Below are 15,000 nucleotides of genomic sequence, written 5' to 3' on the forward strand. Positions count from 1 at the left end.
ACTTAACCCGTTGCACAAAAGACCTTAGCAACCAAACTAAGGAACAAACTAAAGGTACCTCTGACTCCATCTTAACTGCGATATGACCAAGTTTATTGTGATAAATCAAGCAAATAACCTCATGAAGAAGAGTGGGAGAACGTAATGGACAACGTTACTGAGGAGGAACTGATGTCACGTCACAGATTTGACCGGATCAATCCACTGTCCTGCAGCTGAGCTCGTCCAGCTCCTTCGTAATTAATGGTTGCTCTACAGTTTCAGGCAACAGGGGCCAGCTGACCGCCCTGAGGTTTTCTCTTCCTAAACTTCAAGAATCACTTAAAGTCAGTGAAGTTGTTAGCGACCAAAGAAGTTCCCGTCAAAACCACAGGAGGAGGAGAGAGCGGCTTCTTTGATGTCAGCGGCTTCCCAAAAAGTGACGACGGGTCTCACAGGTGCCAATGGCAGCAAATCAACGGTCTCCATGGAAACAGTAGAATTTTACTACTGTAAAATGTCTTTCATTGCTGTAAAGTACCTGATTTTTTTAACTTTTTAAAACTAAGGAAACATTTTAAGAGAACTCCCTTAGCGAAGGAGAAATTAAACCTTAATCACACTTAAGAAAAAGCAGGATTTTTGTGCAGGACTTGCCTTGCCGCCTGCATCCAGGCAGACGTTTGAATCATGTGACCTGTGCTGCTGTTGTTTGATGATGAACATATTTGAGGTTGAAATGGAAGTCTTCTCTCCTTGACCTCGCTCTTCTCCCTCCTCCTCCTTTATTCCTCACCTCTCTCTCTCTCTCTCTCTCTCTTTTCTCTGGCAGCTGAAAGGAGTCTCACTTGACCTTGAGATTCAGCTGAATACCCCCGACCTCTGACCTCTCGCAATTCAGTTGGAGAACAATGTCCGAGCCTTTCCTTCTTCGTTGACCGGCCTGTGTCTGAGTACCTGCCACGCCACAGCTGGCAGTGCCGTATGAACACGTCTTTATTACATCTGGGTTAATTATTGAGCCGATCAATGAGCATTTATAATTCATTCAGCGGTTTTAGATTTCACACAGAGAGACACTGGGAGAGAGACAGAGGAAGGAAAGCAGCGCTGAGAGCGGCCATACTTTAGTCTGACATGAAGACCAGTCAGGGCTGTAAACAGCAGCTGTTAGTGAGAATTAATCACACACACACACACACACACACACACACACACACACACACACACAGCGTGTCTACACATCAGTGATCGGTGAGGGGTTAATCCCGGCTACATTTAAAAACTTTTTTCTTGCTTGGCCTCCGCTCCGCAGCGAGCCGACGGTTTCACACCGAGACGCTGACCTGCGCCTCGGACCTGACGCCAGCTGAACGGCAGAACTACAACTCTGACTCCATCTTTGATGACTCGTCCTGAATGCCAGGAAGAGTCAGACACGAGTATGTGTGTCGATTTGTGTCACTGAAGTTTAGGAGACGTGACCGGAGGTGGTCCAGACATGTACGAGGTTTAGACCTGGTCTCGTTTTAACACGTAGTTTCGTCTACGAACAGAAAAAGTTAAATATCTCCATAACAACTGAACTGTGATTGAGATTCAGACGTTTTTCAGTTTTAATATTTCAGTGTGGATGTAAAATGTTTTCATGCAAACGGGAAAAAAGTTCAGCGCAGCCTGAACAGTAAGACATGTTTGTGTGTGTGTGTGTGTGTGTGTGTGTGTGTGTAGTGTTATAAAGCATATGTGTGCACAGACACACTTGGGAATAAGTGCAAGTAGTGCTTATTTATCACCCACTGAATTCCCAGAGCTGAGGAAGAGGAGTGTGTTTACTGCCAAAAGCAGCTCTCTCTCTCTCTCTCTCTCTCTCTCTGTCTGTCTGTCTCTCTCACACACACACACACACACACACACAGACACACACACGAGCACATATGCACTTATGTTACATGAAACACTGTGTGTACCGGCACACGAGGCCCAGAGCATGCACTTACATATGTGTGTGTGTGTGTGTGTGTGTGTGTGTGTGTGTGTGTGTGTGTGTGTCATGTACAAACTCTCTTTACAGCCCTGAGCGTCTGTTTCTCTCGCAGTAATCAGAAGTGAGCAGCAGTGAAAATGCAGGACGTGCAGTCTACAGTAGCTAATCATCTTGTTCTGACAAATTTTATGAGTTTTCTGTTTTTTACGAGGCCGGAGGAAACGTTCGTCACTTCACAGCAGCTCAGGATTTAAAAAAAGGCACTTGTTTTATTTTATGGTAATTATTTACTGACGATATTAAAGAGAGAAACAAAGAGAGAGAGGAAGAGCTGAGCTAATCAGCTCGTTAATCAACATGAATCTTCCCACCCGTGAATTTGAAAATAACGTCTCTAAATGTGACATTTTAACATCCGTGAGTTACTGTCACATTTAGAGACGTTTATATTGTTATTGTCACAGAGACACATGCACTTCTCATTATTCATTCATTTTATCACAGCCACTATCTGACGCCGAGGGCTCCGTCTCACTCCTGTGTCTTTGTTCGTTTTCCCCTCCGGCGCCCTCGCCGTTTCAGTGACAAGAGACACACGTGTTCATCTGAGCGCCCATCGGCCGTGTTGGTGTCAATATGAGGCGTCGACCGCGCCGTTACCCCGAGGTTATCGAGGTAACTTCAGGTTTAACTCTGAGTTTTCAGTCCTGCGACGGTTCACTTCAGAGGATCAGATCGAAACCTGTCAACAGCCAAACTACTGACCAATCAGGTACCTGGAAAAACTAGTCGTCACTCCTACAGGATCCCGATTCCACCGTTAAAATAGAAAAAGTGGATAAATATAGAGCCCATACTGTTTTATTTATTTATTTATTGTTTAGAATAAACTGCAAAATTAATACATTTCTATTCTGCATAACAGAAATTAGATTATTTGTAATTCCAACAAAGACCGAACACGAGCCTCGATGGAACAAGGTCCGTCCCAGGACACGTCCCACGTCTACTTCACTCACAACAAAGTAAAAGCTTCCATTACTGCAGCTGGACTGAAATTAGTTTTAAACAACGACCTGAACACACACACACACAAAGACTCGAGAGACACACACACACAAGATGAAACCGTGAAGTTCTCGCAGCACACACACTTGCCCTGCTAACACGCTGCACAGATGCTCGACATAATTTCCCTTCGAGCTAAAGTCGGTTTAATCCTGTTAATATTCATAACGGGGATGTGTAGGTTGAAGTGGCCCTTCACTCTGCACCTCCAGCAGCCTTAATGTTTGATTCAAATTAGGTTCAGCGGTGAAACCTCCTCTCAGCGCCGCTTCAGGCCTCCAACACGACTAAACATTTGGCCTGGACTCCAGACTGTGAACGCAGCTGACACGTCGGCGGACGGAGGTTATTCAGGTCGCGTTTCGCTCGGTCAGGTCTTTCTCCTCCAGTTCTGATCTGATCTGCATCGACTGATGCCGTGTTTTGACCGGTTTTGAACTAGGTCGATGTTGAAGCGTCGATATGATGCATTCAGGCTCTCCTCATTTGCATAAAGGAGGGGTCAAGGCTGCTTTATGCAAATCAGGCGGGTGGCGAGCGGCGGGCGGTGCGAGCAGCTGCCTGCAGACGCTCACAAAAGCAGGTTCTGAACTGTGTGATGATGACTCAACATATGCATGCTGCATTTGTATGCTCTGAATATTTTCATCAGCAGAAGTTGGTGAACTTTTAATTCCTCCGCGCTGACGACGGCTAGAGCGGCAGCCATGTTGTTTTCAGGTTGTCTATCCATCTCATTCTCGTGGACACGATATCTCAGTAACGCCTCGACGGAACTTCCTTAAATTTGGCGCAAACATTCGCTAGGACGCAAGGATGAAGTGGTTAGATTTTTGGGGGTCAAAGGTCAAAGATCAAGGTAATGGTGACCTCACAAAACATGATGTTGGCCTTGTGAACACAATATCTCCAGAGCTCAAATTTGGAAACAAACATTCACTAGGACTCAAGGACGAACTGATTAGATTTTGGTGGCCAAAAGGTCAAAGGTCAAGGTCACAGTGACCTGACAAAACACTTTTTAGCCATAACTCAAGACTTCTCACATCAATTATGACAAAATTTCACACGAAAGTTTCACATTTTCTCTGACTCTGGATGAACAGAGATGTGACCTGGAACTAGTCTGAGTGGCGGAGGGATACGACCACGAGGAGGTGGTTCTAGTTAAAGCAGTGTTTTTACAGAGACGAGGAAGCAGCTGTTGTATTGGTTGGACTTGACCCGCTGACGCACTCGTTAACAGGTCACCAGTTAGTATCAGCTGTATTAGTTTCATTAGGTGATAACCTGCAGGTTTAACCAGTTTAATCCTGACCTCGGCTTTCATCAAAAACAGATTAGCTCCACTCATTGATATGCAAGATAGGTCTCTGTGAACCACTGACTGCCACACACACACACACACACACACACACACACACACACATATTGATTACCTATCTTGCTCTCTCTCTCCTCAGAGTCGACCGAAACAGTTATAGACAAAATTTATGCTTTCTCCCTCCATGACGAAGATGGATCACCGGCGGGGACTTTATGGGTGGAATGAGCCAAGCTTCCTCTTCTCAAGCTACAAATAGATAGTGTGTGTGTGTGTGTGTGTGTGTGTGTGTGTGTGTGTGTGTGTTATAGAAAGCCACGGAGTAGACAACACAAAAACTACAAGGTGCCGCTCTGACTGAAGTACATGTAGAGGGAAACGCAGTTACCTGTGCATCTGTGTGTTTATTTGTTTGAATGTCAGTGTGTGTGTGTGTGTGTGAGAGTGTGTGTGTGTGAGAGAGTGTGTGTGTGTGTGTGTGTGTGTGTGTGTGTGTGTGTATGTGTTTATAGCTTTGGACAGGTGCATAACCCTCCAACACACATCTACCACTCTGTCTTTCATCATTGTCCTGATTTTATATATATATATATATGTGTGTGTGTGTGTGTGTGTGTGTGTGTGTGTGTGTGTGTCTTTATACAACCTGAGGTCATATTGTTAAAACCAGGTCAGCCTTTCGACCTGACCGGAGAGCAAGGACAGGCATACCCAAGGGCTCCTCTATCTGTGTGTGTGTGTGTGTGTGTGTGTGTGTGTGTGTGTGTGTGTGTGTTCTCCCCAGAGCCTGCCATTGGCCTATTTCAGACTGAAATGTTAAACTGTAATGTATTTCCACCCCCTCTATGACTCCAGCTGACCCATCACTGACCTTGGTCCGACAAAACAACCTCCACCTCAAGGCGCCTTCCACTCAAAATCTAATTTCACAGCAGAGACAGACTGAGAGCACGAGGGACGTGACATCTGTCAAGTCTGTGTGTGTGTGTTCTCCCGTAGACAGCATCAGAAAGGTACAGCAACACATAGGTGTGTTATTATCAGCGGGGAAACATCAGCCTCCAGAGTTAAACTTACACTGCGATGGTTACGGACTTGTTATTTTTCCGCCCCAAAACACTGACTCAAACTTAAGGAAAGGTCAGGTTCTGGGTTTATATAACTATTTCATTAAGGTCAAGTTACAATAAGGTCAGAGAACAATCATGATTATGGTGAAAGGTCCCATAATTTACTATTTTCCTGTGTTCATCCATAAGAAGATAATAATAATAATATAATAATAATAAACTTTATTTGTATGGCGCCTTTCATACAAGAAAGAAATAACATGCACCAAGTTCATCGCATAAAAACACATAAAACGAACGTGGAAACATGTGAAAAACATTAAAAACATGACTGTAAAATGTTGTATAATATTGTAAAATGTTGTATGTTATGATTAGGCGCAGTACAAATACAATTTAATTTAACTGAGTGTGCTTCCTTTAGGCATTAGCATCATGTGGCACCAGATAAATGTCCATCGTTACGCAGATGACACCCAGCTGTATTTATCTATGAAGCCAGGTGAGACTAATCAGGTGATCAAACCTCAGGCATGTCTTATACACACTGAGGTACTTATCTGATAATATAGTTCCTCTGGATGACATTACCTGGGCCTCCAGCGCCACAGTCAGAAACACCTCGTTTACTTCTCACATGAGACAAGTGTCTACGTTCATAGTATTAATATAGAACTCGAACCTGCTTTATAAGCAAAGAATATATGAAAATCTCACTTTATATAATATGGGACCTTTAAAGAAACCAACATGGCGGCCGCCCGTGTCAAAGTTTTGTTCTGTGTGTGTTTGTCTTGTGTCAGGACAGAAGCTTCAGTCTCTCTCTCTCTGCTCCAGTCCATAGATCTAACGTTAGCTCGGAGAAATACGAGACAAGATGGGGCCATAATATTGACAAGCTGGCGTGTGTGTGTGTGTGTGTGTGTGTGTGTGTGTGTGTGTGTGTGTGTGTGTGTGTGTGTGTTCATCTATAATGCAGGCCAGTAGCCAGAATGAAGACTGTGATTAATGAGCCGCCTGAGCAGAGATGCTAATCTCTCATAGCTGCACACTCCTAACAAGACCTCTGTGTGTGTGTGTGTGTGTGTGTGTGTGTGTGTGTGTGTGTGTGTGTGTGTGTGACCTGACTTGTTAGATAAAGCATTTAGACGCGTCGTTTCCTCTTTCTGGACGAGATGTCAGAGAAACTAATGAAGTGAATTACAGGTAAAATCTAATAAGAGCAGGTCTGAACGTGTGTGTGATTCTGAGCTACGACTCATTTTAGTTTTTTGTTTTTATGTTTGTATCTGATTGTGTGTGTGTGTGTGTGTGTGTGTGTGTGTGTGTGTAGTGGTGGGGGTGTGTGGACCAAAATGACTGACAGCTGGTCTGGACCGGGGTAGTCGGGTGAGACGAAGCTTCAACACAGCCCAGTAGACACAGTCTCACACACACTCACACAAAAACACTCACAACAGGCTCTAAACACATGAACACAGCATCACTTTCTCCCCCCGCACACACACACACACACACACACACACACACACACACACACACACAAATACATACATACACACACACACACACACAAATACACACACACACACCGCAGGGACCTCGCCTCACCTCAACTTGTCTCCCTCTGACAGCTTTCAACAGTGGTCAACACACACACACACACACACACACACACACCGAGCACACTAACACACCACACTGAACTCTTGACAGATACATCCTCCCACTCTCCTCCCTGTCACAGCGCTGCCTCACTACCTATGCATGGACACACACACACACACACACACACACACACACAAACACACACACACACACACTGAAGGACAGCTTGGCTCTTGGTCAGGTCAGTGGTTTGTGCTACAGAAACACCTTAACCTGTAAGATCCAGGGGTCTCTCTCTCTGTCTCTCCCTCTCTTTCTTTCCCTCTCTCTCTCTCTCCCTCTCTCTTTCTCTCCCTCTCTCTCTCTCTCTTTCTCCCCCCCCCCCCTGCACAAACACTGACCTCATTCTCACAAATTCCAGAGTTTCCTCATGTTATTTCCACAGCCCGTCACGTATTAATGACGAGCAGCTTTCTAGTTTTATCGAGGGGTTGAATCTAGGACTCGGTGCGGTGACTCTCCGAGTCCCTGGACTCACAGTCTGTTCAAACACCGAGCGGCTGCTGAATACTGTGGATCCTGACGTGTGGGGCGAGTGAGTAAAAGAGGGGGGGGGGTTTTGTTATTGAGTGTTAAGGTGCGGATATCGTCCAAAAATGGAGGTACATGCAGCTGTGGTTGTCACATTTACTTCCTGCGTAGCTGCTGCAGCTCTCTCTCTCTCTCTCTCTCTCTCTACATACAGTTTGCAGGCAGCTTAAATGTTGGATTTCTTTTCATTAGTAATGAAATTAAGAAAACGTCATTAAAATGTCACTGTCTTCACATTCAGCTGCTACAATGGTTAAAAAATACTTATGATATATATATTTTTTTCATGTTGGTATCAGATTCAGATTCAGCCGAGACACTGACACTGTAGTTAAAGGAGTCAGTCTGATGTCATGTTGCTGGTATGATGTCACTACACCCCAGTGTGTCCGGTCTAACCCTTTAACACAGGCGCTAAACATCATTACATCATCAGATTTTGTTGAAATTTGTCTTTTATCATAAATTCTGTTCTCACATAAACTTTAGAAAACATTTTAACAATTGCACGGACAGGAACAGAAATAGAGAGACGAATTTAAATCTCAACATCCAACATAATTGCTCAGATTGGACACTGCAGCAGCGGAAAGCATTTCCCTCTTCGCATCTATTATAAACGGCGCATCTCAAGCGTCGGCCCGTGAACTTTCACACCGTGGACACACACGTGTTCGAGCTCAGCAAACAGAGAGGAAGCCGGCGAGAGGATAAACTTTGAAAAACATGATCCGTGTGAATGAGTAGGCGGCCATGTTGCAGCTCCTCATCCGGCTCGACTAAAACATCCGCGCCCGACACAAAGTCGTATCAGACGACTCCCCAGGATTCACCATCAGCACATGAACTCTACAGTTCTCCTTCCTTTGCCTGAAGCAGCCTAGGAAGCAGATCAGGGGCCAAGCTGCTGCAGAAATCACAAACTGCACCACTCCTCCACATCATCTATTCTTACTAGCTCTCTTCTTCGGTGGTTTATCATCTTATCTAATCCTACAACAATCACCCCCCCCCAGAGGCATCATTTAAGTTTTATGTGATTGTGTCTCGTGGCAGCGCTGACCTTCAGCCCTGCAGCAGCTCCATCAGCCGCTTTAATTGTTGATCAAATCGTGTTTGTTCACTTTGCTGCGTCCTTTACATCCGCAGCATCAAAATATGCAACTTCCCCCGCAGGGTGCGTTCAAGTTCCACGTTATGTGATGTGATCTGAAGTGACAGCCGACCCTGCTGGGTGAAATCCAAACAACAAAATTTCAGATCATCTTCGTCCAAACGTCCAGATTCGAGACAACACTGGTTTCCTTTTTTAACAAAGAGCTTTTAAATATTTCACACGTGATTGATTTTAATGAGATTCTGCCGTTTTTGGAACCAAGCAAAAGAAAAGACTTTTCAATCGATTGGAAACACATCAAATGGAGAAAATAAAAATGGACCGTGGAGCTTTTAAAGATAAAAAAAAAAAAGAAAACAAAATGACCTTCTTTCAGCTTGAGATTTTAAAGCTCCAATTTCTGTAAGAGGGATAAAAGATTTTTTGGGAAAATGGATAAGTAGACAGCTGTAATTTGATTGGGAGGCTAATCAAAGGCTGCGTTCTCCGCCGCACATCACTGACAGAAAAGCCACCGAAGCCTTGAAAACGCTTGAAAAGTAGCCTCTCGTTTAGAGTTTGAAAAGGGGGCAGGAGGATGACGAAGCTTTCAACTCACTCAATCCACCACCCCCACACATAAACACACACACACACACACACACACACACACACATAAACACACAAACACACACAACTTTTCATCAAAGGGCTCAGAGGAAGTGTGAAAGAATTTGAGGTGCAATTAAGCTTTGCAAATTGAATTGTGTTTACCAATTAACTAATTAAGATGATTTGATACGTGAATGTTGAAAACGAGGCTTCAACTTCTCTGAAAAACTAGTTTTGTATTTTATTGATGTTGATCAAAGGTATCACACACACACACACACACACACACACACACACACACACACACACACACACACACACACACACACAAACTCCACTTCCTATTTTAGAGCCTTTAGGTCACTGACTTGGAATAAGGATGGGGTTCAGTGCATGCATGCGTGTGTGTGTTTGTGTGTGTGTGTGTGCACATGTGTGCACACACACACACACGTGTGTGTGCACATGTCAGGAGGTTTTTAGCCTCATTAAATAATCACCTCCCAAGGCTACGGACTAGCGTGGCGGCTTCCCTGGCAGCTGTTTTCACAGTCATTAGCTGCTTGGCATCCAACCATGCTAACATGCTAACAACATGGTGTCGATAGGATTTCTGTCTGCTAGCTTCTCTGCACAGCAGTCTGACAGGTCTATTTAATTGGAAACTGTTGTAATCTATCATCAATAGTTTTAATAGTGTATTTCTGACTTTCTGTATCACCGTTTTAGCATTAGCATTGTTTTGTCGTACCGGTTGTGTTTCCTCTGTTTTTGTAGCATCATGCTAGAATGCTAGCTAAAGCCTTGATTCTCAGCGGTCAGTAAAACAGTATGAACTACAACAAATAGATCAATAAATAAAGAATGCTATGTAATGCTACGCACTGATTCCTTCACCAGGTTTGTGCAGCACAACATCACGGCTCGATTCCCAGCTTCACTTCCTTGTTTTTCCTCTTTAACAAACAACAGTGACAACAGAAAGACGCCAGATTAAAGATGTTTTCTCTCCTCTTCACACTCCGAGCATCCGGAGGACAATTAACACGAACAACGCTCGGTTTAACAGCGTCACCTTCTCGTGGTTTTGTGTTCACTGAGCTGACACGTCTCTGCTGCTGCGGCACCGACCCTTGATCTGCTTTTTACCACAGAGTCATAATTAAGGTCTTTCTTTCTCGTCCTCTCCTTCTTCTTCTTCTTCTTATTTACTGTGAAAATTCAGTTACATGTTAACTACTGTTATTGTTCTTTAGCTTCTAGTTGTGCCTTCTCTTTATTTGTGTTTGTCGGTTTTCACTCTCTCGTTCGTTCTTCTCCTCTTTTTTTTTTTTAAAACTTCCTGAATCCATCTCTTTCCTTTCTGCTCACGCCATTCTTCTGTCCTTTCAACCGTTTTCCCTCCAATCTCAGCTTCTCTTTGTGCACCTTTCTCATTTCCTTTCTCTTTATTCTTATTATTCCTTTTTCTCTTTTTGCTCCAGCTACAAAAAAAAAATAAAAAAGCCTAAACTGAGTGAAACTCCTCAGAGTACTGTAACTGACAGAAAGCCTGCCCATGCAGAACAGTCTTATGCTTTTCCATATATTGCACTTTTAGGTTTGAAAAAAGAAAGAAAAAGAAAAAACGAATGAAAACTTTACTCTGCCCTTCAAGGGAGAAAATAATCTATTTGACTGAGAATGAATAGTCTGCTCATGATTGCACAGGGACTGATTGAAAACACTCACCACATTCTCTCTGGCATACCAAACGGTCCCGGCATTTACATTAACTCCAGGCATCGCCTTCCATTTGTGGATGTACTGGCGGATACAGTACAGTACAAAGCAAGATATATGGGCCGCACTGTGCCGCATGACATTAACATCTAATACGAGGCGGATGATGGAAGTTGTGCTGCACAATAAATCACAGTCAGGCTGTAAATGAAAATTTTTCCCTCCTCCTCATTGACTTTTATTTAAAAACACACAAAGACTGAAGGGGAAATATAACAGCTCTCCACATTTCAATACCTCGTTCCATTCGTCCTGATTTCAGGTATATGATCAACTCTGATCGACAACTAACAGCGGAGACTGGGTCATGTGACCTCTGAAGGAAAACAAAGATCCAACATGGAGGAATCTTCAATCAGCCAGTTCTATACAGGTTTATATGTGTAATACACAAATGGAAGTAATGCGAGTACGGCTTCATTAGGCTTGGGATGATATTTGATAATATCGAATATGGTGGGATATAATATCAAATATAGCAGGAAATATATCGAATATATGGTGAGAAATATATTATATGTGATATTATCAAAAAAGTGAATATCATGATATTTGCTATTCAATAATGTATATATTCAAAAATATCAAAAATCATGATATTTCCCGCCAAATGCGATATTTTATCATAAAATATATATTTTTATTTATTTAAATTTTTCATATAATTACATATTATAAAAAACAACTGAAACATAAAATATAATTATATAATTATATTATAAAAACAGCTAAAATATAAAATATAATATAATATATATATATATTATGAAAAATACATGAAACATGAAACATAAAATATAATAATATAAATAGTTATTATTTAAAAAAATAAGTAAAAAATAAAATACAATAATATAATTATAACCCCCATGCGATAAAATCAAATATCACCATATTTGGGCTTGAATTCTCCGTTGGCATGGTAACCTTGTGACTGTTTTACCTCAAATTTCAACTTATTGGTTTGATTTAACCTTCAATAAACCAAATATTTATCCATGTGTAACCAAAAGAAAGTTCCTTAAAATGTCACAGAGAAGCAGATAAATATCATATATGTCATATATGAATATATTTTTTATAATTCAATGACAAATGTGACCTGGCTTTTTTTCCACCCTGCACACACGCACACACACACACACACACACACACACACACACACCTGGACCCAGCAGTCACCCATCAGCACACTGCCAGGTGCAAACACACAGCAGTGCACTGATGTCTCACACCCACAGACACACACATGAAAGTAGCTCGATAATAACAGCTGAAGGATTGCAGTTGCAAGTACCACCTGCACGCTGAATATAAAGAAGCCTTTTTTTGCCGTTTAGCACTCGAGAACACACACACACACACACACACACACACACACACACACACATTACCATGCAATCAGCATTTTTTTTTACTACCTATAATCATGGCCAAGCACAGATGGGTGTTATCAAATTACACAGTATGGTGATTCAGTGTGTGTGTGTGTGTGTGTGAGTGTGTGTGTGTGTGTGTGTGTGTGTGTGTGTGTGTGTGTGTGCAGGGTGGACACTTGAAAGACAGAGAGAGAGGAAAGGTGAAAGAGTCAAGATGGTTTCACGTCGTTTGTTAATAGAAATAAAAAGTTGATTCAGTAGCTAAGAGCTTGATTTTACGGCTCTTTCTTTTCTTTTCTTTTCCTTTTCTTCCTCTTCTCACTTTCATTATGTGACACTTTTTTTTTTATCAATAAAGCTTTATATTTAACATTTCTATCTCACTCCCCTCCTCATCATCTTACATCCTCCCTGTTTTTTGTCTTTAAATTCTCTTTGTTCTCTCTGTTTTCTTCTCTTCATCCTTCACTTTCATTTTCTCTTCATTCCCTCCGTTGCTTTATCTCCCTACGTCGACCTTCCCCCTCTCAAATTCTACGCCGTTGTTGTTCTCATCTTTTTCAGCTGGAGAGGAGCTGATGATAAAATAAAGTGAGGGAGGGAATAATCCTGTGGGAGAGAGCGAGAGGAGGGGAGGAGAGGAAGAAGAAGAAAAGGACAAAAAGGAGAAGAAATGGAAGCAGGGAGGGGGGGCAGCGAGGGAGCGATCAATAAGTCAGGTCTGGTTTATCAGTCAGTATTAATGGGAATTAACCTTTGACCTGCGCTCGCAATGACACGCTCAGGAACACAAACACGCCGCGAGTCCTCTAATTGCAAATGTCATGTAACTGCAAGGTGCTATCGATACCAGCGCATTACTAACTGTGGACCTGTGTGTGTGTGTGTGTGTGTGTGTGTGTGTGTGTGTGTGTGTGTGTGTGTGTGTGTGTGTGTGTGTGTCCTTGTATTGCTATCATTCTGGGGGCCAGACTCAGTCTACAGACCTTTCTGATGTTTGGTTAGTGAGTGAGTTTAGTTTCATGGTTTGAGATCAGGTTCAGTTCAGGTTAAAGTTGAGTTTAGTTTAAATCTTAGGATTCTGGGGAAAACTTTGGTTTCCTTTAGTCAGGGACCGTTACCTTGAGTTCAGACTGACAGACGAAACAAAAACAACACAAGCAGCAACACAGTTCAAAGTGGACTGAGCTTCACAAGGTGTTCTTTTTCAATTTCAAATTAGACTCCAATTAATGTTTTTGACTGGGCTGCAAATGTCTGGATGCAGGTTGAGTCTCAAATCAGTTGCCTGGTTATCAAACCTCAGTACTTTTTTTGATTACTGATTTAAATGCATCAATAGTGCAATGAATGCCAGATTTCTTTATTAGATGTTTATTAAAGCTCCATATTTTCTTCTTCTTCTGTGTTTTACTTGAAGTGTTGATCCATAATAAGATATTTCTGTGGTTCATCTCAGTGTAGTTTTACATCTCCTCTCTCTGGCTTCTCTCTGGAGCTCTAGTAACAACAGGTCGGTGAGCCAATCAGAAGAGAGGAGGCTCTGGGGCTTGGTGACTGCTTTGTTGTGACATCACAAAGTTCCCGAAGTCCTGACGGCTGGTTTTAAGGCTCAGTTTCTGAATACAGGCTGTGTGCATTTCTCTGTGGACTGAGGCTTTGATACTTTCACAGTATTAATATAGAAGCTAGAGCTGATCTATAATCACACTACACATGGACACAGACCTTTACACTGGAGGAAGCTTTAAAAATTATTTTGATAACAGATGCATTTCGTTTTGAAGTCTAGATTTGATATCTGTAAATCTATAATCATCATAATCTGCTTCATCTCCTCACAGCATTTTAAATGCAGGTTTTCTTGACGCACTGGTTATAAATAACATCAATACATTAAGCATTTCTCATCTGACAGATTCTGCTTTTTAAAGATATCTGGATTGTGTTCATGTGCAAACACAGAAAACTAACTTTTGTTTATATGGCAGCAGATATCTGCAGCTCTTAGCAGAACCTGACAAATGGATAGTTATGCTTACACACACATACATACACACACACACACACACACACACACACACACAGACACACACACACACACGCAAACACATTCACACACACGAACACACACACAGGTAAGTGACGCTCCACAGCAGGTAAACAAATTGCAGACAGCTATGTGTGAAAATTCATTATCACATGTCCAGACACACACACACACACACACACACACACACACACACACACACAACCAGTCACTAATGTGAACCACAGAGCGAAGTATAATTACTCCCTCTCTCGCCTTCCCTCCCTCCCTCTCTCTCTCTGGGTCTCTCACTCATCTAAATGCTAATGCAGCGCCTAACCTTTCTAAGCTAACAATTGGTTTTGATTGTTGGATGCTCTTTAGCAATTAACTATATGGCAATTAATGTAGAGAGAGGGAGAAAGAGATGGTCATGACTTTTCATTGTCAGGCTCACGACAACATCTTTGGAAAA

General features: G+C 42.4%; 1 protein-coding gene across 1 annotated transcript in view; it reads right to left on the reverse strand.

Annotated features, from left to right (window-relative positions):
- ptprt (protein tyrosine phosphatase receptor type T) overlaps positions 1-15,000 on the reverse strand; it is a 314,644-nt gene that overhangs the window by 279,306 nt on the left and 20,338 nt on the right. The gene's annotated exons all lie outside the window — the stretch shown is intronic.

Source organism: Seriola lalandi, unplaced genomic scaffold (genome assembly GCF_002814215.2).
Source record: "Seriola lalandi dorsalis isolate HSWRI2012SDOR001 ecotype SW California unplaced genomic scaffold, Sedor1 jcf7180002054957, whole genome shotgun sequence".
In the NCBI taxonomy this organism is placed as follows: domain Eukaryota; kingdom Metazoa; phylum Chordata; class Actinopteri; order Carangiformes; family Carangidae; genus Seriola; species Seriola lalandi.